Genomic DNA, 27,923 nt, shown 5'->3' on the forward strand with positions numbered 1-27,923 from the left:
TGTACAAAGTCTGTAGATCTCCGGAACATCAAACTCTCTGCATAGCGCATTATAAAAAAAGCACAATCCAACCTACAAAACAAAAACACAATCCATCATAAAAAAGCCAAATAGAATTATTATGGAACATACACTAATACTTACGATTTACTTTGTGTGGGGCCAATAACTTGCATCGTTTTATACTCTCTCCCGGAGAATGGTGCTAAACCTTTATGTCATCTGTGATAGTATGACCAGTTTAGCTCCTTAAAAAACAACGCCTACAAATATCAAACCATAGTAATTAATACATAAACAATGATTATTGGATATAAGAAATTTGTTACTTACAGTTTGATTAAAAACAGAAGTGTAATTTTCTGTGGTGCCAAGAGAGTTATAATGAATTATTTGACGTTCCTCCAGGTCCATGACCATTAGATGCCAATGATCATCTTGGTTATGTAGAGGACAAAAAATATATCTAATGTCCTTGTCATCATCAGTTTTTGCAGTTTGTTTCAATGCATCCACGTGCATCATTCCGAACAAGTCCTGTGCAAATAATAGAGCTATTATGGTGACCGCATCCAATATATATTGTAAACAATTTACAATGAGATAAGGGACATACTGGGAATCCAACCCCACAAAATATGGATGGGTGGTATGGTGAGTTAGAGTGTTTGGCTTCATTAGCAAGAATATTCCAATAAACATTTATGCAATCCCCATTGGTATATTGTGTCCAATCAAATATTGTCATAAAAGATTGCATATCTAAAGAGAAATTATCATTTGCCCATATTGGTTGCACCGTCACCCTACACACAAGGATATAGTCAATGGTATTTAATAAATTAAAAATAAAAAAATTTCATTAAACTCCAATAATAATCCTTTGTTGACATGTGGGTTAAGTATTTAGGTTGGCAACTACGTTACCTTAACTGACTGAGCTTCAACAATGCATCGGCTATCACATCATCTTTGCTCTTTTTAAAAAATGTTTTCGCTTGCTAAGATAATTAAAATAATACTATGTCATTAAGGATTATAAAATAACAACTTACCTACTCTCGACCGTAACTTCAATATTTTGGTTTTGACCTTGTTAATTTCATGACATTGTGTTTCTATCTGTGATGAACTTGTATTTTTTTGTCTTTGATGGTGCAGGAGCATATGGTTCGACAGTAAGAACAAGCTGTTTGCCTTTTTTTTTGGTGCATTGGGATATCATACTTCTCTGGGTTCTTTTTCTTTTGGGGCCTACCCGAAAATTAGTTGGAATTATAGGGAGATTAGGGTCTATGCCTTCTGATGCTGGGTCTATGCCTTCTGATGCTCTTGGCTCCCCTGATATGCTTTGTATGACTTGTTGGAGCTCTTTAATCTTATTTTCGGCATCGGCTATGATTTTATCTTTTATAGTTAAAATTCTGTTATCCACGTCAAAATTTATAGTGTCAGCCTTGTTGCCACTCGTATCTTGTTCTTTACGCAGTTCACTTATTTGTTGATCCTTTTCTTTAAGCATAGCTTCCATATCAGCAATCACAATATCCTTTGCTGCTACTAGACTATCCTTTTCTTCTATCACCGTTGCCAGGTTTTTATTAGCTTCCTCCAAACTTTGAGAAGCTTTATGTAATTCTTGCTTTAAACTCTCAATTTTGTTATCATTTTCCTTGCACAAAATACAATCTACGGTATCGTCACACTGCAGTTGACCTTCTTCGGCTTGATGTAAAGATCCTTGGCCAACCAACTCAAGATACTCAGATGGCTGAGGCCGGTTTGGTAGTAAATTCAACTCTGATTCTGTCGGAATTAAATCTACTAAAATTTTATCTGCAGTTACACGGTCTATCATTTTTTTTACTGTGTCAACATGATAGTTAGGCCACCTCCATCGTAGTATTCTTGGCAATTTTTCTGGATGGTCTGGATCAATAATGCTGATGTGCTCACACACCCATACCTACAATATGATTATAAAAATAATTCATAATCTTTACACATATCTTGCTATATATGTAATCGGACTTACAGCTAAAATATTTGGAAATCCCTTTAGCAAGGGGGCCTTGGGCGTTGCATCAGCAACCTGTGGTTTTGGTCTTAATGTAAGCTCCAATCCAATGGAGTCTAATTGTTGAGCCATGAAACTGTATACTGCATTGCACCAGTTAAACCTAGCTAAGTTGTCAAAATCATCTACACAGTCAATTAGGGAGAGCACAGGTATTCTGAGAACACTGCTACTCCCACAAAATAGAACAGTTGTAAAAAAATACAGGATAAAAAGCTGACAGTACAACTTGTCATTTGATCTAGACTTCCTAATCAGTTTCTCTAAATGTCTGGCAAAACAATTCGATTCTCGGGAAAACTCCATGTACAGAGCACTTGAAGCCTCATTTAAATCGAGACGAACAATATCACCATTGTCGGGTAGGCCAAGAATCAGTCCCACATCTACCTTTGTAAAATTGAGCTTCTTCCCATGGAAGATAAAGTTTTTTTCCTCATGATCCCAGTTATCAAACATATTTTGTACCTGAGCTCTTACAAAAGAACTATCAGGGAGGTCGAGGATCCATGAAAAAGGTGTGCCTCGAATCATCTGTTCTTGTTCTACAGTCGGGTTAACAGAAGAGATAAACTTTCTGAAGTGGCAAATGGTACTTTTCCAGTTCATTCTTTTAGTTCTTCCTCTGTTGACATAACTTTGATAATTTGGTCGATCAGCACACACACTTGTTGAGACTTCTTTTGTTGCCATTGCGAACCTAGGTACTGTATAACCACACCCAGAAAAACAACTCTTAGTTCCCGTAATAACGACTACGCTCTTATTCTAACCCACCCACACAAACCCTAGGTTAACCGGTTATAGAAAGCTTAACTAAATGAGCAACCGACCTACGTACGGAAATGATTCTTGAACGCCGGTGAAGGTAGAGTCACGCCTCGACCGGAGCTGCGTAGAATGGCTTCGAGAAGAAGATGACGACGGAAGCAGGAGAGTGTGCGCTTTTGCAGATTGAAACTTGGGCCTGATATCTCATTATTTTATTTTATTTAATCACCTCGATTTATGTGTATGAGTATTTATTATTATTTTTAAATAATACTTTTTATAATATCAGGCCCCACGTTGGGCCTGATATGCACTCATATCAGGCCCACGTTGGGCCTGATATCCAAGCATATCAGGCCCAACGGAGCCTGATTGTATTTTAATTTTCTCCCAGCACCTATAGAAATTTAAATAATGATTTGCCACTAGATTTGGAGTCCTTGCAACACCAGAATACCACTAGAACTGAAATGGGTCCAATCGGAGGTGTCTAGGTCCATCAGTGGGTTTTGACCAAAACCCACTGATGGCCCTCCACTACTTGGATTTACATGAAATCAAGTCCCCTGTGAAGGTCTTGGTGGGGAGATGGTATTTATGGTGTCAAACATAATTTATACACCATGGATTAGGAAGTATGGCTCCGTGCCAGTTGGCACGGAACAGTGCACAACTTTTCTTTTCTACCCTATGGAAGGTGACTATTAAAATTGATGTTATTTTATTATTTTGATCAGGCCCCTGTAAGAATGCTTGGAGTTTATATTAGGGGGAGATAGAATAATGCTTTATTAAATGATATTCATATCAGACCCACGTTGGGCCTGATATCCACTCATATCAGGCCCACGTTGGGCCTGATATCCAAGCATATCAGGCCCAACGGAGGCTGATTGTATTTTAAATTTTTTCCAGCACCTATAAATATTTAAATAATTATTTGCCACCAGATTCTGAGTCCTTGCAACTCCATAAAACCACTAGAACTGAAATAAGTCCAATCAGAGGTGTCTAGGTCCATCAATGGGTTTTGACCAAAACCCACTGATGGCCCTCCACTACTTGGATTTACATCAAATCAAGTCCCCTGTGAAGGTCTTGGTGGGGAGATGGTATTTATGGTGTCAAACATAATTTATACACCATGGATTAGGAAGTATGGCTCCGTTCCAGTTGCCATTTATTTTTTCATAAGGAGCATGGTAGCACATTTTGAGTTTATAGAAAGGGGGAGATAGTATAAATTTATAAGAAAGGATACCATACCAAGGTCACTTTGGGCCTGATATGGTCTCATATCGGGCCAACGTTGGGCCTGATATGCTTGGATATCAGGCCCACTTTGGGCCTGATATGCACTCATATCAGGCCCACGTTGGGCCTGATATCCAAGCATATCAGGCCCAACAGAGGCTGATTGTATTTTAAATTTTTCCCAGCACCTATAAATATTTAAATAATTATTTACCACCAGATTCTGAGTCCTTGCAACTCCATAAAACCACTAGAACTGAAATGGATCCAATCAGAGGTGTCTAGGTCCATCAGTGGGTTTTGACCAAAACCCACTGATGGCCCTCCCCTACTTGGATTTACATGAAATCAAGTCCCCAATGAAGGTCTTGGTGGGGAGATGGTATATATGGTGTAAAACATAATTTATACACCATGGATTATGAAGTATGGTTCCGTGCCAGTTGCCATTTATTTTTTCATAAGGAGCATGGTAGCACATTTTGAGTTTATAGAAAAGGGGAGATACTATAAATTGTTGGTGCAGTAAGCATCCGACGATCGAACCTCAGTTTTGATAATGGCAAAGGGTTCAAAGTTAAGACTCCTTGTTATCTAACGTGGTTAAATAAGGTTTCAGGAAAGTCCTAACTGCGGTTAGGCAAGGGAAAATCCTAAGGGGGGGTAACCTTAGGTCCTAGGGGGTGGTAACCCTAGGTGAAGGAAAATCCTAAGGGGAGGTAACCTTAGGTCCTAGGGGGTGGTAACCCTAGGTGAAGGAAAATCCTAAGGGGCGGTAACCTTAGGTCCTAGGGGGTGGTAACCCTAGGTGAAGGAAAATCCTAAGGGGAGGTAACCTTAGGTCCTAGGGGGTGGTAACCCTAGGTGAAGGAAAATCCTAAGGGGCGGTAACCTTAGGTCCTAGGGGGTGGTAACCCTAGGTGAAGGAAAATCCTAAGGGGCGGCAACCTTAGGTCCTAGGGGGCGGTAACCCTAGGTGGAGGAAAACTCTAAGGGGCGACAACCTTAGGTCCTAGGGGGTGGTAACCCTAGGTGGAGAAAAACCTTAGGGGGCGGTAACCCTAGGTCCTAGGGGGTGGTAACCCTAGGCGGAAAGTCCAGTCGGTCTAGAGGACCGGACTGGCAACAGGTAAATCTCCTGAGTGGAGTAGGTGAGGACGCGTTCCCCGTAGAGGGAACAATAGGCGTCGGGTCGACCTAGGGTTTCCGGTTGGAAACCCGAAGTCAGACTCGGACAGTCCAGAGACTGTCATTATTACTTCTATTATGTTTTATGTGCTAACTTTGTGCTGCAGGGTATATTTGGGATTAATGTATCTTGCAGGGACCAAAGTGCAAAGATTAACCTTGGATGAACAGTGTCCGAGGCGCCTCCATGGAGCTTGGAGGCGCCTCGGGTGCAAAACCTAAGTTGGCTGCGAAGCAAGCTTGGAGGCGCCTTGAAGGAAGAGGCGCCTTGGAGAGGTTGGAGGCGCCTTGAACAGGATAGAATTCGACCAGGTCGGTTCTGATCCACGCGGGTGATGCGGCCAGCCTGGAGGCGCCTTGGAGGGGTTTAAGGCGCCTTGAACACTGTTTATAAAGGGGATTCGACCAGCAGCTTGAGCACACAACATTTCAAGTCTTCCTTCTGCATTTAGCTGCTAACGAACTCGTCCCGAAGTGCTGCAACTCGACACCGACAACCCGAAGCTTCAACGTAGTATTTTCCATTGTCGGTATAAGATTATTTACTGCATTACTTGTAAATCATCTTTGTATACTTTCGAACTTATAGTTGTTGCCCACCGGAAGCGATCAAGGATCGCGGGCCTTCGAGTAGGAGTCGCCTTAGGCTCCGAACGAAGTAAAACTTCTTGTGCCCCTCTGTGATTGCATTCGTTATTTCCGCTGCGTATATTTACTTTGATAGTTTTACGATTCCGATAATCGAACAAATAGCCACGAGCGCTATTCACCCCCCCCCCCCTCTAGCGCGTCTTGATCCAACATAAATTTATAAGAAAGGATACCATACCAAGGCCACTTTGGGCCTGATATGGTCTCATATCAGGCCCACGTTGGGCCTGATATCCACTCATATCAGGCCCAACGGAGGCTGATTGTATTTTAAATTTTTCCCAACACCTATAGATATTTAAATAATTATTTGCCACCAGATTCTGAGTCCTTGCAACTCCATAAAACCACTAGAACTGAAATGGGTCCAATCAGAGGTGTCTAGGTCCATCAGTGGGTTTTGACCAAAACCCACTGATTGCCCTCCCCTACTTGGATTTACATGAAATCAAGTCCCCTGTGAAGGTCTTGGTGGGGCGATGGTATATATGGTGTAAAACATAATTTATACACCATGGATTAGGAAGTATGGCTCCGTGCCAGTTGGCACGGAACAGTGCACAACTTTTCTTTTCTACCCTATGGAAGGTGACTATTAAAATTGATGTTTTTTTATTATTTTGATCATGCCCCTGTAAGAATTCTTGGAGTTTATATTAGGGGGAGATAGAATAATGCTTTATTAAATGATAGTCATATCAGGCCCACAGTTACAATATTTCCTCTCCAAATCAACAATGTATGAAGCACCCTATGTCTCTACTTCCATTTCGGATTGAGAGTAGGGGTGGACTTTATATCGTCTAGCTTTCTCCCTCCTTGATTGCATTTCTTTGGTAGCATGAGGTGTCAACGCTACATACCATTTCGACGCTTCCTCCTTACGGTTACAGAACCATTGAGCTACATTTCTTCTGGTATTATCAATTAACCTGTTTATCGAAAGTTCACGCGTCTCCTTGAACAAAGCATTTAAACTCTCTACACAATTGGTGGTTAGCATTGTGTACCTTCTCCCACTAAAGTGTGCATTAGCCCATCTTTTAGGGTCAATGTTCTGAAGCCACTTATGAGCATCTGGATGTTTTTCAAGCATGGACTGCATTATGAGATCATATTGTAGTGTTGTGTTTGCTCGAGCAGCTGCCCAAAACAACCCTAAACCTGACCTACTGCCAGTATCTGTTACTATATTGCAAGACATGTGGTGGCAACAAAAAGCATGATGGGCAGTAGGGTAGACTTTCCTAACTGCTGCTATAATGCCACGATGTCTATCTGATACTATACTCATTGACTCTGGATCAACATTAAAGAATCTCTTCGTATGATCCAGAAACCACTCCCATACAGACCCACATTCAACTTCAGCGATTCCAAAGGCTACTGGGAGGACATTGCCATTAGCATCTATTGATGTAGCCATCAACAACACACTCGGATATTTGCCTCTTAGGTATGTGGCATCAATTCCAATTAATTTACACAGATAAGACCTGAATACTCTCCTACAAGCTCTAAAACCCCAAAGGCATCGTTGGAACTGATTATCCCCATTCCTGTGTAGTGCAACATAGGTTTCAGGATCCCTGACTCTTAACTCACGCAGATATAGTGGAAGATCTCTATATGCTTGATCATAATCTCATAGCTATATGGAACTCTATGAAAGGAAGTCATATCCTTCTTGACTTTAGGTTTGTATCACAAAACTCTATAGCCATTGAATGACTCTTGTCTAGCTCTCCCTAGAGTTTGCTCATTTTGACCCCTAAGCATATTTTCCATTCTTGTTAAGGTCCTTTCTAAGTTATCAAGTTTTGACCTCAAGACTTGGTTCTCCATCATTAAATCCATAGATTTGGATTTTTCTTGGCCCCAATGAGCATTTCTATTTTTAGGCATATATCTAAAGTCCTTAGAGTTATTGCCTAAATGGTTATCTATCTTCCTAACCTTAGGTGTGGTAGTTCTAGCATGAGGAGGAATGTATTTACCCTTAGTGTCATCATGCTTCTTATTTTCATGATAATTAGCATTAAAATAATAAGAATTATTTCTAGCATGCTTCTTATCATGTGTCAAAGGAATAGGTTCATTAAATGATACCTTAGTTTTTACCTTGGAAGCTCCCCCTAGACTTGTGCTTCCTCCTTTGACTTTAGTTGGCTTCTTCTTTTTAGGACATTGACTTCTATAATGTCCTCTTTAATTGCATAAGAAGCACACAATATGCTCCTTGCTCTTGTGTTCCGTGGGGCCAACCACTTTAGGCTTCTCCTTAGCCTTTAGTGTCGTTTGACTATTCTTCTTAGCCAATTTGGGGCACTTACTTTTATAGTGCCCATGTTTCCTACACTCAAAGCAAATGATATGATTTTTATCTTTAATAATTGAAATCTTTATACCTTTGCTTGTAGGGTTGATGCTTGATCCTCGATTTGATTTTTCTTGCAATGTAGAGATGACATCATCTTCTATTTCTTCCTCTTCACTTGAGGATGTGGACTCTTCCACTTCTTCATCTCTTGAGGATGTGGAAGATCTCTCCTCTTCCACCTCTTCCTTCTCTTTCTCTTCCTCCTCTTCCTTTTCCTCCTCGAATGTTGATCTCTCGTCAACATCGGATTGCATCTTTTCTTCCTCCTCTTCTTCGGATGTTGACCTTGTGTCAACATTGGATTGGTCCTTCTCTTCTTGGACCAATGAGCTCTTCTCCTTGGGCTCTTCCACTCCTTGGACTTGTGTAGGGTCTTCATGATAGGCAATGATCTTTTTCCAAAGATCACTTGCATTTGTGGTTTCACCTACACTCAACAAAATATTAGAAGGTAGTAAATTATGCAAAATTCTCGTTACCTCCTTGTCTGCCTCTGATTGCTCTCGTTGCTCTTCGGTCCAATGCCGAGGTCGGAGGCGTTTACCCTTCTTGTCCGTAGGAGCTTCAAATGGGTCACTTAAGACAACCCATTGGTTCCACTCTATTTAGAACCATGTCTCCAGCCGATTCCTCCAAAAGGCGAAGTCTTCCTTGTCGTATGGCGGAGGAATCCGGATGTCCCATCCAAGTGGACCTCCCAAGTCCATCTCCTTCTTCCTCTAGCTTCTTGCTCTCTTGGCGGTTAGTCCGTAGAAGAGCGACCTCGCTCTGATACCAATTGTTATGACCGATATGCCCGCTAGAGGGGGGGTGAATAGCGTCTCGTCGTGTGCTTATGCTTACTTCGTCTTGATATACAGCGGAAAATACAATACAAACACAAACACCGCTAACTCTAGGGATTTGTTTGGTATCCACCTCAAAAAGAGGTGACTAGTCCAAGAATCCACACACTCACGCACCCTCTACTATGAAATCACTTCTTTACGGTAATTATCGAATGCGGAGAAGCCTTACAAGCTCACAATACAACACAAACCCTAACCCTAGCTTCTTCTTCTTGTTGTAACTCGCCTCTTGACTTGGACGTGCCTCCAAGAACCTTCAAGAACTGGCGTTGCAAGTTTGGAGAAGATCGTTGTGAATGCCGCAGAAGAGTCGCAGGAAAGAACACAAAGTTCTGGCGAAGAAAACGCTTCGCCCAGGCTTTATACAATGCTTCAATCGATCCAAATTAGTCCCAATCGATTGCCACGTCACATCTGCACAATCCCAGCCGTCCATTGCTCGTTTCCTGCTCAATGGTCACTTCCTAATCGATCGACCGATCGATTGGGACCATCTGAATCAATCGGCCGATCGATTCAAACCCATTCTGTTCTCTCGCGTCCGCACGAGAGCTTCTCCTCCCCAATCGATCGACCGATCGATTAGTAGATCCCAATCGATCGCTCGATCGATTGGGAAAGCTTCTGTTCTTGCGAGTAATGCTCCCAATCGATCGGCCAATCGATTGGAGTCATCCCACACTCGCAACACACTCCAATCGATCGACCGATATATTGGACACTGGTTCAATTGATCGACCGATCGATTGGACACTGGTTCAATCGATCGACCGATCAATTGAACACCCTAAACTTGCCTCAAACTCAAGTTCAAGGTCCCAAACCCAACTTCCGGTCAACCATGACTTGTTGGGTATCCATGCCTAGCATTTGGCCAACACCCGACCGACCTCAAACTAGCCTTCTAGCCTCCTCCATCAGCCTTACGTCGCTCGGATATCTCCCATCCTTCACGTCTTGCCTTCAGGAGCTTCCTTCGGCCTCATCCTAGTTGTCGGATTATACACCACACTCGATCAACCTCGAACTAGCCTTCTAGCCTCCTCCATCAGCCTTGCGTCCCTCGGATATCTCCCATCCTTCATGCCTTGCCTTCAGGAGCTTCCTTCGGCCTTATCCTAGTTATCGAGTTCTCCTTGCCAAGTCACACTAGTGCTTGGACTTTCAACCTTTGTCAAGATCATACTTGGACTTTCCCAATTGCCTGGCTCCTCACCAGGACTTTCTCCCTTTGCCAAGATCACACTTTGACTTTCTCAATTGCCTGGCTCCTCACCAGGACTTTCTCCCTTTGCCAAGATTACACTTGGACTTTTCAATTGCCTGATCTCACTTATCAGGACTTTCACCACCAAGTCTAGTCAACACTGACTTACTTGACTTCTCTCTTGTCTAACCTCCAGTTAGGACTTTCCCAGATGCCTAAACTCCAGTTAGGACTTTCCCATTACCTAAACTCCAGTTAGGACTTCTCCACTGCGTAACCTCCAGTTAGGACTTCACCACTGCCTAACCTCTAGTTTGGACTTCATCATTGCTTAATCTCCAGTTAGGACTTCACCACTGCCTAACTTCCAGTTAGGACTTCTCCACTGCCTAACCTCCAGTTAGGACTTCCAGACACCTAACCTCCAGTTAGGACTTCCAGACACCTAACCTCCAGTTAGGACTTACCCAGTCAAGTCTCCTGTCATCCCTGACCTACTTGACTTATCTTCTTCTCAACCTGGTCAACCCTTTGACCATCTCCACAACCGGACAATTACTCTAGCAATCTCCATATATTGTCAAACATCAAAACTCAAATCTCGACTCAAGCTTGACTCAACTCAAGCTTAGTCAAACTGGTCAAACTTGACCTAGGAAAATTGCCCCAACACTTTTTATACTAACTAAATAAAAGAACAAGACATTTGTTATTATGGAAGTGTGTGCTCTTAATCATGATATAATAACATGCACATATACTTAATATTCATTTCTTTGATTTATCAAAGAGTGCGATTTAGTTTGATAAATCAATAGGCTCGATAAGTTGAGAAATGATATTATTTATATGGTGTGTTGTTGATTATAGAATGAAACTGTGTCCTAGTAATCTAGGTTGATAATGTCCCCAAGAGGAGCTCATAAGGATTGTCATGTTAAACCCTATAGGTGGACTTAGTCTGACATGACAATAAGGTTGAGTGGTACTGCTCTTGAAATTAGATATTAATTAAATGAGTTGTCAGTAACTCATTTAATTAGTGGACATTCGATATCTTAAACACAGGGAGACTTACACACTCATGTTAAGAAGGAGCCCATATAGTAATATAGAATTGGTGCGGTAGTTCAATAATAACTTTTTAGTGGAATGAGTTATTATTGATGAACTCGAGTTGGGTATTCGGGGCGAACACGGGAAGCTCAAGTTCATCGGGAGACCAAAACCAATTCCTCCTCTCGGTCCCTGTCGTAGCCTCTTATTTATAAAGTCTTATACCCACCTATACCTACCTTCTTACCCATATTAAGGTGGTCGGCCAAGCCTAGCTTGGAGCCCAAGCTAGGGCCGGCCAAACCAAGGTGAGTTGGTGGTCGGCCCTAACTTGAATCCAAGCTTAGGTGGTCGGCCACAACACAATAAAAGGATTTTAATTTTAAAATCTTTTCTTATGTGGAAGTCATGGTTTTAAAAAAGAGTTTAAAATTTTAATATTTACTTTTATAGCTTTCTACAAAGGATTAAGAGAAAAGTTTGATATCTTTCCTTATTTGTAGTTAAAAGGAAGATTTTAATTTTTTAATAAAACTTTCCTTTTTTGTAACCATCCTCATGATTTTAAAAGAGAATTTTAAAATTTAAAATTTTCTTTTTATAGCTTTCTACAAAGGATTAAGAGAAAGATTTGATATTTTTCCTTATTTGTAGTTAAAAGGAAGATTTTAATTTTTTATAAAACTTTCCTTTTTTGTAACCATCCTCATGGTTTTAAAAGAGAGTTTTAAAATTTAAAATTTTTCTTTTATAACTTTCTACAAAAGATTAAAAAAAAGATTTGATATCGTTCCTTATTTGTAGATTGAAAAGGAAGATTTTAATTTTGAGAAAACTTTCCTTTTTGTAATAATCCACATGTTTTAAAAGAGAGATTTTAATTTATAAAAGTTTCCTTTTATAACCAACCATGAAGGGGATTTTTTAAAGAGAAATTTTTATTTTTAAATTTCCGGAAACAAATTAGGAAATTTTAATTTTGAGATTAAAATTTTCCTTTTTTTTAGAGGGAATAAGGTGGTCGGCCATTGGAGGTTTGATAAGGAAATTTTAATTAAATTTTCATTCTTAAACATTGGCAAGGAATATAAGAAATTTTATTTATAAAACTTTCCTTATTTGTCAAGACCAAGGAATATAAAAGAGAGAGTAGAGGTGCCTCACCTCACAACACATAATCTAGTATTCCTCTCTTCTATTCCTTGGGGGTGTGGCCGACCCTCTCATCCTTCATCTTCTCCTATTCTTCTTCCTTGGTGGCCGGCGGCATCTCATCTCAAGGAGCTTGGTGGTGGCCGGATCGTGTTAGAGGAAGAAGGAGAGATAGGAGGCTTTGTTTCTTTGCATCCCTTGGAGCTTGGTTGGTGGCCAAAGTTCTTCATCTCTAGGAGTTTGTTGATTGGCCAAAACTTGCAAGGAGAAGAAGGAAGCTTGGGTGGATTCTCGTCTCGGTAGATCGTCACCCACATGACGTCCGAGATAAGAAGAGGAATACGATAGAAAATCGTGAGGTCTATAAGCTACAAAAGGTATAACTAGTTGTTAGTTTCCGCATCATAACTAGTTCATCCTTTTGTTTAGATCTTGAAATACCAAACATAAGAGGCTAGTGATTCTAGGTTTCAGATTTGTGATTGGAATTTGTGTTTCTTTTGTTTTTTCAATCTTGTGATTCGATTGTTCTTAATGGTTAAACCTAAGGTTATTATAAGGAGATTAAATATTAAATTTCTTTGAAAGACTTTATCAAGACAGTGGTGGATGATCTCATACCCAAGAACGCCTAGTGTCTCGCCATGTTTGACCTGAGAGCCAATCTCTGAAATAAATATTTAATCGAATTTGTAACATGGGTAGATTTGGATCAATAATGTTAAGCATCGTTTGCGATCCAAGTCTAAACCTCTAAGAACAGATAAGTTAAATTTGGAATCAATAATGTTAAGTTCTGTTTGTGATTCCAAGTTTAATTTCTAAAGAACACAATATGTTGTTAGGCAAGGTTCAGGACTTGTACAAAATTTTTGTACAGGAGAACCGGTACGATATTCCGAGTAACAACCAACAGTTTGAATGTTGCGTCGGGGATAGAATTCTATCCCATTCCAAGCGCCTGGAACCCTTCCAAGCGCCCCGAGCAGGGCTATATAAACAACTCTTCTCCCAAAAGCTATATACAACGTAAAATAGTGAAATAACACTTGTAGACACTTTCTATTTTAGCTTTCTATTTCTGTGCTGTCATTGTTGTAAAGAGGCTTCTCTGTCTGAAGGAGAAATTAGTGCGCTTTACTTCCTTGGATTAACAACCTCCCCGGTTGTATCTAAGTAAATTTTCGGTGCTTCTGTCTTTTAGTTTCTTTATCATTCTTATGAAGTGTTCTTTTAATTAAGTTATAAGTTCGAGAAAGGTATTTTTGCTTGATTTGTGCAGGGGCTATTCACCCCCCTACCCAGCCTCCAAGGGTCCTAACTAATTTGGTGAGTCGAAGAGCCAAGTAGGTTTGCAATAGTGAGGTAAGCACTGGAAGAGAGAGTTCCAGTTAGGGGCTATTATAGGCACTGGTTCATCTTAGAGTCATTTTAGAAGTCTAAGCTGAGACCATGACTAGATCCTAGTCTTTAGAAGACATGATATAATTAATAATCATTCTGTTTATTTTATACTATCATAACTCTATGTTACAGGGTATTTTTACCAACACTTTGATGCAAGGAAAAAGTTGGAAGAAGGTTGTCCAGGCACCTGGACCTTATCCATGCACCCGGAGGTCAGGGCGCCTAGAGTTGCTCCAGGCGCCCAGACAAGGTGGGTGTGGCAGGAGGCGACTAGCTGAGGTAGCGATCGCTGTTTGGCCGACACATGTCACGATCCAGGCACTTAGATGGGCCTGAGTGCTCGGAGGTGGATAAAGTTTGCGAGATAAACTTTCGATGAGGTACAGCCACGTCAGCACACTCCAGGTGCCCGGAGAGGAGCTCCAGGCGCCCGGAACAGCCTATGTAAGCAGCTTCGACCAGCAACTTCAAAACACCAATTCCTATGACTTTCATACTCGCCGCTGCTCCGAAAAGGTCTCCGAGATACCGAAAAACTGTTCCGACAAGCTACGCTCAAATCTTCCATTTTTGTATAATTAGTATCTTTTATTTCCTACATTTTGTACTTAATTTATGTATCTATCATTTGTGATTATAGTGATTGTCCAACAAAAACACTCGGCGAGTGCGAGCCTTGAAGTAGGAGTCGTTGAAGGCTTTGAACCAAGGTAAACTATTTGTGTTAGCTCTTGCTTTTTTTTGTTCTTTTTCATTGCGTATTCTCGTGATTTTAGAAAAAGCAACGAACGTTATTTACCCTTCCCCCTCTAGCGTCTTTATAATCCTACAAATGGTATCAGAGCCAGATCGCTCTGAATTGGTGAAACCACCAATCAAGTAGGGAGTTTCTTTATATATATATATATATATATATATATATATTTCCTTATCTCCCACACTACTTATCCCAAGATAGTCTTGGAATCTTCGTGAGTTTTTTTCCAGTATTGAAAAATGATGAACAAAGAAATGCTCTGACGAAATGTTAACAAACCACCATCATACGATCAAGATTTCAACTACTGGAGGCGAGCAATGGAATGTAAATTTCAACAATTTATTGATATTGAAAAAACCTTCTCGGGACTCAGAATTAAACAAAAAGGTAAGCAAGTTAATTTGTAATATTTTACCTAACAATGTCATATGCAGACTAGAAAAGTACAAGATCATACGAGCTTTGGACCCAGTTGATCAAGTTTCACTTGGGAGCCATTGGAGGTAGAGAATCAAGTCAAAAATGAGTCTAGACTTGAGTCAAACCCAACAAAAAAGCCTACTGAATTAGAAGTTGCGCTTGAAGTTAATACTATTTACTAAAATTGCTTGATTTTAGAAATCTACATGATAATTTAGATAATTATGAAATTACCCCTAGTATGTTGCATGGTAATATAGATTTGTATAATTCAAATTTAATTAAAACTTCATAACTAAAAAATACTATAAATTTTAATTAAGTCAACCAAGATTTTAACCAAATCGGTATCAATTTTGACTTTGTTAAATAGAGTATTGACCAAATCAATTCAAATAAATTAATTAATTCAGAAAATTTAAAATTAAATAAAAAATCAGAAATAATTAATAACTTAATCAATTCAAATATTGAGATAAATTCAAATTTAAAACTTGAAAGGATAAATAGATTTGGGAAAAAAAAATATCTTAATAAAATATTTGATGATCTAGATAATGTCAATCTAAACATTTCTATCTATAACATAGAAAATAAAATTTCTATCTATAACTAAGAAAATTTAATTAATAAAAATTTAAATCTTAAAGATAATAATTTAGATAAAACTAATCTAATAAATTAACTAATAATATAAACTTAAAAGATAAAGAAAAATATGAATTTAAGGATAAATTCAAACACTAGTGATCTTGTCCGAAAGTCGAAGAGACAGAAAGTTGGGGATGTGGCGCTCCCGCTGACCTCCTGTGGACTCCATGTGGACCTGCAACACAAACTACGTCAGTGCCGAGCTAGGGAAGAGGTCCCCGGCGTTAGCCCTCCGACGCTCAAATCAGTCTCCAGCGAAGAAGAAGCAAAGAGCGGAGCAACAAGAAGACTATAGCGCAATAGTAAAATATCGCCTACCTCCGCTAATTCTTGGACCCTCTTTTATATAGAGCCCCTGTTGCGTGTGTGCATGCTTCCCAAGGCGGGCACACGTTTCTAAGTTTCCCTAAAAATACTCGTCGGTAAAGTGTCCCTGACACACTATCTTAACGGGTTGAGCATATATCTGAAGTAACAGTGGAAGCTTCCGTCGTACGATCCTCTGTCTAACCATGCCGTCTGTTAGCGACACTAGCTCCCAAAAGGATGTCAAAAGATAACCTGCTGTGTTTGTTGCTTGGCCGAGCGGAATAGTTGCTCCGCTAGAATCTCGTCGTCCGCGTGTTGCCTGTTGCTGGGTCGAGCGGGATAGCCGCTCGGCCAGAATTTCACTGTCTGCCTGTTCTGTTGTTGGGTCGAGCGGGATAGCCGCTCGGCCAGAAGTCCACTATCCACGTGCTCTATTGCTGGGCCGAGCAGGATAGTCGTGTTGGACCCCGTGGTTATTTTGATGTGATCAACCAAGTTTAGGCTAGGTCATGTTTGTCTGATCCCTGTGTCTAAGTGTGCAGGAGCTTAGGAGCGCAGAAAGTCGAGCGGAAGACGCAGCTAGCGAGAAGGACGACATGGGAAGGGAGCCGATGGGCTTGGTGTGTCCGAAGGACGAGAGAGCTGCGGAAGAGTACACCGGTGGGCGTGAAGAACGTGCGCGATGTTCGAGGGACGTAAAGCCGGGATGGAAGACTGCTCGAGGAGAAGGCCGGGAATTAGGTTCGGGTGAGCCCTATTCCTGTTGGCCGAAATCACCCAAGCAAACAGAACCAGAGCAAGTCAACCGGGAGTTGACTTGACAAGTGTTCAGTCGATCGAACGCCATGATCGGTCGACCGAACCCCTATCTTCAGAAGCCAGCCGTCGCAGCCACGTCAGCATCCAACTGTTGGTTGATCGGTCAACCGGACCCTCTGATCGGTCGATCGAACCGAAGATAAACCAGAAGACCTAGTCGAGCGTGCTGATCGGGCCAGCTCAAGGAGACCGTTGGCTGATCGGTCGACCGAACCTAAGCTCGATCCACAAAGCCTTCATCCAGACGGAAAGCTGGGAGAGTTTATCAGGTTCGGTCGACTGAACCTGAGGATCGGTCGATTGATCCCTCTCGAGTCAAAACTTGATCCTGAAGATCAAGTGATCTGATAAGTTCTGGAACCCCTATATAAAGGGGTCTCGAACAACTATTCGAAACAAGAACTCTGTACTTTTATTCTTAGCAACTTCTGTGCTCTCAAAGTGTAAAAGGCTTCTCCGCCTTCAAAGAAGGAGACGTTTTTAGTGCGCTTTCCAACCGCCTTGGCTTAACAACCGTCTCGGTTGTAACCAAGTTAAATAGCTGAGTCGTCTCTCTTTTTGTTTCTGTCATTTAATTTATAATACTCTTGTTGCTTTCATTTTGAGTTAAAGTTCTTTGAGAAGGGTATACTTTTTGAGTGACAGGCAATTCACCCTCTCTTGCCGGTCCCGCTGCACCAACAAGTGGTATCAGAGCCCAACAATCTCAGAAGGACTAACCGTCGTCTGAAGCATAAAGATCAGGACAATGGCCGGCGCGAACATTCATCCCCTAAAGTTCGACGGAGATTTCGCTACATGGAAACGAAAAATGGAGGTATTCTTTAAAATGGATTTTGACATTCTTATTACAATGAAATATGGTTTTGCAGCTCCAAAAGACAAAGAAGAATGCCAATGGACGAAGAAGGAGCAGGCTGATTTCGTGGCTAACGGAAAGGCTGAGTTCCACTTGCTCAGCGTTTTTCCGCCCCAGGAGGTAAGTCGGATCGGAAGCTACGACTCCGCAAAAGATCTCTGGGAGAAATTCCTAGAACTCTACGAAGGTATCTCGGAAGCAAAGCTAGCGAGACACGACATCCTTCGGACACAACTAACGATTCTCTGGATGAACACCGACGAGAAGGTAGCGCAACTCCAAGCAAGGATTAAGGAGCTAATAACTCAACTAAGCAACGTTGGAGAAGAAGTAACGAATCAAGACTCGATCCGGTGGGCGCTCAACGCCTTCCCCAGAACTCCAGAATGAGCGTCCTTAGTAGATACATACTACATCTCTAAGGACTTCGAGGTAAGTACTTTAGAAATTTTGTTTTCTACTTTTGAACTTCACGAATCTCGAGTTGCAGAGCCCAATGGAGTAGAGAAGACTAGTCAGAACATTACCTTAAAGGCAAGAATAAACGGTTCTGACTCCGAAGTCTCGATCGATGAAAACGAAGCAGTATTATTGGTAAGAAAGCTAAATAAATTTGTTAAAACTAATAAATTTAAATCACAACCGAGAAAGCATCAATCCAACAGAAGGACGGTTTGATGCTACAATTACAACGAGGAAGGGCACATCAAGAATGACTGCCCCAAACTGAAGAAAAAGAATAAAGAGAAGCCTAAAAAACCGACATCCTCTACACGCAAGAGCCTGAAGGCTACATGGGATGATTCTTCATCCTTTGAGTCAGAAGCCGAAGCTTTCTCGGAACTAGCACTGGTGGCCAACCATCTCTTCGAAGATGACTCGGACTCAGAGATGAGTATTGATCAAGGGGGAGAATCAAAAGAAGAAAGCTACGATGAAGGGGAACATCACCAAGTGAGGTAAGTAAGGTACGTGATCTCACTCCTTCTCAGTCTTTTAAATTTATCAAAGTACTTACTAAAGACTTAGTCAAATCAGAAAAAGAAATTATCAATTTAAAAACAAAGTTAAAAAATTTGAATTTAGAAAATGAGAAATTAAATTTGAAAATTGAAAAATTGAAAACTGAAAATTCATGTTTAAAAACTAATGCTTTTCAAAAATCAAAAATTAATGTTTATGGAAAATTAAACTGGTATGTAAGAAAACATCAAGGTCAACTTAGAAGAATACCTAAAGGATATGTACCCCCTAAGTTTTTGACCAACTCTGTAGGAAGGAATCTTTACTGGGGTCCAAACTCTTTGTTAGTTTAAAATTTTCTTTTAGTTAAAAGCTTATAGTAAGAAAATTAAACAATGAGTTTCTTTATGGAAGCTTTGTCTAAAGAAGTGGTTATTACTCCAATAACCAAGAAGGCCTAGTGCCTCGTCACGACCTGGAAGTCGAAATATCGAAATAAAATATTTAATTAACTTTCTGATAAAAATATTAAAATTAGAATTAAATAATACTTTAAAAAATTTTTAAACATTTCCTTAGAAATTCTTTAAAAATATTTTTTTTATCTAGAAAAATGTTTCTTGAAAGTTTTACTTAGAAAAATTCTCATTTTTCTTTACTTAAGATCTTTTCTGAAATTAGATTTATCTAAGCTAAGTTTGTCTGAAAATAATATTAAATTTTCACTTAGCAAATTTTTTCAAAATGACTTAGAAAATTATTTTTATCCCATTTTTGTTGTAATCAAAGGGGGAGAATTAAGTAACAAGTTTAGGGGGAGTTAGGAAAATTAAATTTTTTTTAAATTTTGTGCTTAAAATGTTAGTTTCGTAATTTTCTTAAAATTACTATTTGTTAGCTTACGCCCACCGGTGTACTCTTCCGCAGCTCTCTCGTCCTTCGGACGCACCAATCCTGTCGGCTCCCTTCCCGTGCCGTCCTTCTTGCTAGTTACGTCTTCCGCTCGACTTCCTGTGCTCCTAAGCTCCTGCTCGACTATTTGTTTGTTTTTATCCTAACTTAAATTTGGGTTGATGCAGATCAAAAAGGGGGAGATTGTTGGACCCCGTGGTTGTTTTGATGTGATCAACCAAGTTTATGTTAGGTCCTGTTTGTCTGATCCCTATGTCTAAGTGTGCAGGAGCTTAAGAGCGCAGGAAGTCGAGCGGAAGACGCAGCTAGCGAGAAGGATGGCACAAGAAGGGAGTCGACGGGCTCGGTGCGTCCGAAGAACGAGAGAGCTGCGAAAGAGTACACCGGTGGGTGTGAAGAACGTGCGCGACGTTCGAGGGACGTAAAGCCAGGACGGAAGACTGCTCGAGGAGAAGGCCAGAAATTGGGTTCGGGTGAGCCCTATTCCTGTTGGCCGAAATCACCCAAGCAAATCGAACCAGAGCAAGTCAACCGGGAGTTGACTTGACAAGTGTTCGATCGACCGAACGCCATGATCAGTCGACCGAACCCTTATCTTCAGAAGCCAGCCGTCGCAGCCACGTCAGCATCTAGCCATTGGTTGATCGATCGATCGAACCCTCTGATCGGTCGACCGAACCGAAGATAAACCAGAAGACCTAGTCGAGTGTGCTGATCGGGCCAGCTCAGGGAGACTGTTGGATGATCAGCCGACCGAACGCAAGGATCGGTCAACCAAACCTAAGCTCGATCCACAGAGCCTGCATCCAGACGGAAAGCTGGGAGAGTTCATCAGGTTCGGTCGACCGAACCTGGGGATCGGTCGACCGATCCCTCTTGAGTCAAAACCTAATCCTGAAGATCAGGTGATCTAATAAGTTATGGAACCCTTATATAAAGGGGCCTCGAACAACTATTCGAAACAACAACTCTGTACTTTCATTCTTAGCAACTTCTGTGCTCTCAAAGTGTAAAAGGATTCTCCGCCTTCAAAGAAGGAAACGCTTCTAGTGCGCTTTCCAACCGCCTTGGATTAACAACTGTCTCGGTTGTAACCAAGTCAAATAGCTGAGTCATCTCTCTTTTTGTTTCTGTCATTTAATTTATAATACTCTTGTTGCTTTCATTTTGAGTTAAAGTTCTTTGAGGAGGGTATACTTTTTGAGTGACAGGTAATTCACCCCCCTCTTGCCAGTCCCACTGCACCAACAAGTCGCTGGGCCGAAATTCTGCCATTCGCGTGTTATCTATCGTTGGGCCGAGCGGGATAGTCACTCAGCCGCAAGTCCACTGTCTGCGTGTTCTGTTGCTGGGTCGAGCGGGATAGCCGCTAGCCCGCTTGGCCGGAAGTCCACTGTCTACGTATTCTGTTGCTATCGAGTCTGCTGCTAGGCCGAGCGGAAGAGCCGTTCAACCCTATTTCTGCATATTGCTCCCTTTGTCGTCCTCTTATTTGAGCATCGGGTGCTCGGCTTTTGGCCGAGTCAAAGGTGATATTGGATTGGGTCTTTCTCTTCCCGATCGGCACATGCTCGTCCGATCGGCAAATGACTTCTAAGTGTTGACTGTCTTGACTTTGATCTCCTTTGACCTCCACCGTGACCACAGGATGGGGCCCTTCATCATCACCGCATCAGTTAGGATAAATTCAAAACTAAATCTTATAAATCTGAAATTAAAAATTAATAAAAATTTAAACATTAAATATAAACCTATAAAAAAAAGATAATTCAAACAATCTAACAAATTCAAATTAAAAATTATTAAGAACATAAATATTAAATATAATCTTTAGATAATTTAATAATTTTAAAATTTAAAATTAATAAAAAGTCCATAACATTTTAAACCGAAATAATTTAAGAAACTCAAAATTAAAAGCAAATTTGAATGTTAAATACAGCTGGCTAAAGATAATTTAATTAATTTAAAATTTAAAAAAACTTAAATTGAACTAAACTATAATTAATTAAAATATTAATTAAACCTTAATCAAAACTTAATTAAACAAAATTTATAATTCAGGGGAAGATTCCATTTCAGATTAGTTGACACCTTAAGAATATGAACCTTACCTAGTAAGATTAGAACTAGAAAAATTATGATTAATTTAACTTGGTAAATAATACTAGAAAAGTTTGGGATGATAATGAGTTAAGGAATCTTTGTCTATATATATCTAGAAAAATCATATGTGTTCGACTTGGTACATTTGACTTAGTGAAATTAACTGAAGCTATACTGTTGGATCGAAAGCGCTAGAGAGGGGAGGGGGTGAATAGCGTTCATGACCTTCACTTTTCATTCGTTTTGAAAATCTCAAAGTAAATATGCAGCGGAATGGAAATAAAGACAAACACAAAGAACAAAAACACCAAGATTTTTTACTTGGTTCGGAGCCTATGACGACTCCTACTCCAAGGCTCACACGTAAGAGTGCTTTCGATGGGTAAATACTAATCAATCGAAAGATTACAAGGGATTACAATTGAAGTACAAAAGAAACTTGAAATGAAAACTATACCGATGACTCTGGAAAGAAATTCTTCTAAAAGGATCGTCGTCGGAGCTTTTTGGCATCGTGGAGACGTTTTCTGAGCAGCTCGAAGAAGCAAGAATTGATCGTTGAGTTATTATGCAGCTTCTGGTCGAGGCTCCTTAAATAAGCCATTTTGGGCGCCCGGAATCCGTCCGAGCGCCTAGACCACGTGGCTCGGCCACTCCATGTGTGCCACGTCGGCTTCCCGATAGATTTTGGTTCTAGGCACTCGGACCAGCTCCGAGCGCCCGGACCAGCTGGGGGCGCCAGGACCCAGGGCACTCGGATCCCTTTTGGACGCTGATCCTGTCCGAACCAGGAGCCAACGGACACTGGGCACGTGGCACTCCCTGCTGAATCCTCGAGCGCTCCGGCGAACCTGCAGCAAAACCGAGCCGGGAGGGGTGTCCCGGCGACGGCCCTCCAACGCTCAAGTCAGGCGAGGAATAGCAAAAAAGTGGCTTTTAAGTAGGAGACCCCTCGTACCTCCGATGAAGAAATGGAGGCCTTATATAGACCTCTCGAAGAAGCCTAGGCGCAACAGTCAAAGCAACCACCTGCCTTCGACCATGCCCAGGTATGGGTCTGTCAGAAGGGCCATGCCCAGATATGGATCTGTCAGGAAGACGTCCATGAGGCCATACTACTACTGTAGCAACCTTCCCCTGATGTGACGGCAAGATCCTCCATCGTGTGATCTTGTGTATGGCCTAATCATCAGACATGCTTCTGCTGACATCCCATAACCCGAGCCAAGCGCATAGGCCGCTCGGCAACCTTTGTACCCTCGCCCCTATCCTGGCCGAACGGACCACCCGATCGGCCCTTCGGTCCCAGCCGAGCGGACTTCCGCTCGGCCCTTCAATCTTCCTGCCTTGGCGTCGGAAACCCAAGCCCATGGATGGGTTATCTATAACTCCGCTCGGACCATTATTCGCTGGGCCAGCCCTCCACCCTTCCTTAGGCTGGGACCCTTCAGAGGGTGGGCCCTCCCTTCTTACCGCCGGATCACTTGCCTTCCCTTCAAGTCTAGTCGAAGGAGGCAGTGAGTCCGACTGACTGGACTATGTGTCCGAGCGGGCGTTCGTCGCCTTTCCGTTGCTTATAATATTCGTGGGGCCGTTCGGCCCTTCCTCCAAATTCAGCCGCTCGGCTCTTCGTTATGGTGGTCTTGTCGCTCAACAGGAATGTTTGCTTGTCTAAATCTTCTTGAAAATCACACAAATCCTCTCCATTAAGTCGAAGCATGCGCAGTATGGGCGCATTAATTGCGCTTGGTGACAGAGCGCCACGTGTCGACCATTGTGTGACGGCGGCGTCACTTACGATGGGACGCCTCCGTTTAAAATGGACGACCCGATGGCGTCTTTGTTTCCCGTGACCTGGATCGGACGGTGGAGGCCCATCGACTTCGGCCGTATAAAGCCTTAGCCCTCCTCCGCCTACGCATCTTTGCCCGTGCTTTGCCCCCTTGCCTCTTCTGTTGCTGCGGCCTCCGGCGATCCAGCTCCTGTTCTTCGGCAGCTACCATCTCACCGGCGATCTTCTCCGCCCATCCCCTTCTTAGTGAGCTTTCTTTCCTCGCTTACCAGGTCTTTCCTAACCGTTTTACCTCTCTTTCGTTGCTATCCTTTTGTCTCTTCGAGATGGCGAGCTCTTCTGACCCCTCTACCCATGTTCACGGTCCATGGTATATGAGTATGGAGAGTCGGTTTGACGAAGAGGGCGCTCGGCGTCTGGTTCGGACGTACGGGATCCCAGATGACCATGAAATAATTATAGCCGGCCCAGCCGATCGGCCCCATGACCCGCCGACCGGCACCATTTGTTTCTTTCTAGACCAATTCCAGGGCGGCCTTAGGTTTCCCACCCATCGATTTATTTTGGAAGTTTGTAACTATTTTCGTATCCCGCTCGGCCAACTTGTGCCGAATTCCTTTAGGCTGCTGAGCGGGGTGGTCGTCCTCTTCAAGCTGCATAGTATCCCCCTTGACCCCAAAATATTCCACTTCTTCTTCTACCCCAAACAATCCGAGCCGGACACTTTTATCTTCCAAAGTAGAATAGGCTTTAGATTTTTTGATAATATGCCGACCTCCAACAAACACTGGAAGGAGTTTTTCTTCTATATCCGACTTCCCGAGCGGCCAGCATTCCGAACCAAATGGCAGACCACTGTGCCGCCTCAGCCGGAGCTAGGCAAGTTCAGAAGCACTCCAGCTTATCTCCATGCGGCGAACTGGTTGTCCGGTCAGCGATACAAGATCGACCAGTTGCTGCTCAAGGGGGTGTTGTATATTTTCGGATTGTCTCCCGTTCGGGCAAATCTACCCTTCCGCATGAGTAAGGATTCTTTACTTTCTTACTCTTTTTTGTCTAACTGATTTTAATTTCTTTTACTGCAGCTGAAGTCATGTGGCGCTCCAAGGCTACCGCTAATTTGAAATTAAAGTCCGTGGAGATTGAAGCGGCCACCAAGAAAGAGCTCGCCGCGCGGGGACTTATCCCCAGCCCCCCGGCAGCAGCGGGGGAGGGGGGGGCGCCGTCCGCCCCTGAAACGGAGGCTGACCCGCTGTTTCCTCAGCCCCCGCCGAGCTAGGCGTTCCCCAGGTCGGGGATCCCCCATTGGATGTTCGGTGGAAACGTCGAAGAGACTCCAGCCGTCCGCCGACCCAAGAGGCGGAAACACAGGCGCCAATCGACGTAACTTCGCCGGATCGCACGCCATCACAGATCGGGACCCCTGTGGTTTCGCCCACCGCACAGTCCTCCGGCTCTCCTCCCCGAACTCGCCGCCGCTTACGTCGGTTGGGCGAAACTTCCACCATAGGGGAGTCCTTGCATCAGGCGGCCGCGACTGAAGAAGCGCCGTCCAGCCATCCGACTATCAAGACTACCCTCCGATTCCCATCGGAGGAATATTTACTATCAGCCGATCGGCCATCGAGCCCTGTCCACGAAGTAACCCTGACGGGTCCACTCGCCAAGCTCTTTGAGGACGCTCAGATTCAAGTGGCCCTCATGACGCCCAAGCAGCTCGGCGACAACAATATGCAGCAGGCCACTCAGGTAAATTCATTTTTCTTCCTGTACCATGCCACTGTTTGGTTACTGACTCCATTATTTCCTTTATAGCGCTGGGCTGAGCAAATCGCCACTAGCCATCGGCTAGCCGAGTTGGAGGATCTCCTGGAAAAACTTCAAGTATCGGGAGGTCCCACGGCCGAGCGGGAGAAACAAGCTCTTGAGGCCGAACAGAAGAAGGCTGTCGATCTGGCTGCAGAGGTGGCCCGACTCGAAGACTTGGTGAAGAAGCGGGACGGGGACGTGAAGCGAGCCAATGGTCGGAAGAGGCGAGCAATTGCTGATCTAGATAAAATGAAAGTCGAAGTCCGTGCGCTAGATCAGCGATCCAAGGATCTGGAGGCCCAGCTGAACGCTGAGCGAGAAGACCGTTCGGCAGAACGCACAAAGGCTGCGATGGACTTGAAGGCCCTCCAAGATTCCTTAATCGCCTCCCGGGCGGTGCTCAAAAAATATAAAGAGGGAGAGCCGAGTCGCTTAGCAGCAGCTCGCCAGGAATACCTCCATTCGGAGAGGTTCGGCGTAAAATTCGGTGGCAGCGTCTCCTCTACTTTCGCCGAAGCGGTCAAGGTCGCCATGGCGTACTTCAAGAGGGGCGGCCACCTTCCTGAGGGAATGCATATTCCCGCCTCCGACCTGGCGGCCATGATCGATTATATCCCGGACGCCTTTTTTAATTTCGAAGACCCTGAGTGAGGCGAGTTAAGTGCTTTCTGTATTTCATCCGCTCGGCGGATGCAAAATTTTTGTACGTGTCGTTCGGCCTAATTTTTCCTTTAATGCAACGATGCCCATCTGCTTTTGTCTTCTTACTCATTATCCATAATATTCTTTTGTTTGCTTAACGTGTATGCTTAGAGTCAGTCATGCTCTTAAGCGTTCACCGTCACGCGTCCGATCGGCTTGGCCCATTGCATAAAGTCCGAGCGGGGAGGCCTATTCGCTTTGCACGTATTTTGCTCTGATGTTCGTTCGTCTGTTCGGGGTATTTATAGTCGCCGGTCCGACTTGATTTTTAACGACGGTGCTCGTCGGCGCGGATGTTTATAGCCGATCGGCGCGGCTCTCGATCTTTAACGACGGTGCTCGTCGGTTTTCCGCTCGGTTTTTATAGCCGGTCGGCGCGGCTCTCGATCTTTAACGACGGTGCTCATCGGTTTTCCGCTCGGTTTTTATAGCCAGTCGGCTCGGCTCTCGATCTTTAACGACGGTGCTCGTCGGTTTTCCGCTCGGTTTTTATAGCCGGTCGGCGCGGCTCTCGATCTTTAACGACGGTGCTCGTCGGTTTTCCGCTCGGTTTTTATAGCCGGTCGGCGCGGCTCTCGATCTTTAACGACGGTGCTCGTCGGTTTTCCGCTCGGTTTTTATAGCCGGTCGGCGCGGCTCTCGATCTTTAACGACGGTGCTCGTCGGTTTTCCGCTCGATTTTTATAGGCGGTCGGCGCGGCTCTCGATCTTTAACGACGGTGCTCGTCGGTTTTCCGCTCGGTTTTTATAGCCGGTCGGCGCGGCTCTCGATCTTTAACAACGGTGCTCGTCGGCCTTGAAGGCTAACTCCTTACCAGGTCGAGCGACCTTGGCCTTCATATCTTATCTCGCGTTTGGACAGTCTTTGTGCCCGGCCGAACAGCACGGGTCATTTGCTTGAGAATATAATCGGCTGGGGGGCCTTCGCTATTCGGGCGCCTGGCTCGGATAATCCATATGCCCCTTCCACCCAGCTCGGAGAACTTACTCCTGGCCGAACGGCTCAGGGTCTGCTGCGTCGAGCATTTTGGCTCGGATAATTTATCTCCGTCCGAATTATTCTCTTGATTTTTCGTTTCTGCAAATTAAGTATTCAGTCGAAAAAAGTACACAAGATGATTTACATAGGCACACCTTTCACCCTGCCCGGTAAGGCTGGAGGTGGTTCGCGCTCCACGACCTATCTAGCTGGCGACCTTCCTCATCTTCCAAATAATACGCACCCGAGCGGAGCTTCTCGATGATTTTGAAGGGACCTGCCCACGGAGCTTCAAGTTTGCCGACGTCGCCGACCGGCTTGACTTTCTTCCAGACAAGGTCGCCGACCTGGAATGATCGGGGAATGACGCGCCGGTTATAGTTTTGCTTCATTCGTTGACGGTACGCCATCAGCCGAACGGATGCTTTTGCCCTCTCCTCTTCTACCAAATCCAGCTCCATGTTTCTCCTTTCGGCGTTGTCATCATCGTAGCTCTGGATCCGACTTGACTCAACGCCGACTTCGACCGGAATGACGGCCTCACCGCCATATACCAAATGGAACGGTGTGACTCCTGTCCCTTCTTTTGGCATCGTTCGGATGGCCCACAAGACGCTCGGCACTTCGTCCGACCAACTTCCTCCTAAATGATCGAGCCGAGTGCGCAGAATACGGAGAATTTCCCGGTTGGCCACTTCAGCTTGACCGTTGCTTTGAGGATAGGCCACGGATGTGAAATGTTGCTCAATGCCGTAGCTCTTGCACCAATCCTCTAACATCTTCCCTGTGAACTGCTGCCCGTTGTCGGACACTAGTCGGCGAGGGATGCCGAACCGACAAATGATGTGTTG

This window comes from Zingiber officinale, chromosome 3B (assembly GCF_018446385.1).
Source record: "Zingiber officinale cultivar Zhangliang chromosome 3B, Zo_v1.1, whole genome shotgun sequence".
Lineage (NCBI taxonomy): Eukaryota > Viridiplantae > Streptophyta > Magnoliopsida > Zingiberales > Zingiberaceae > Zingiber > Zingiber officinale.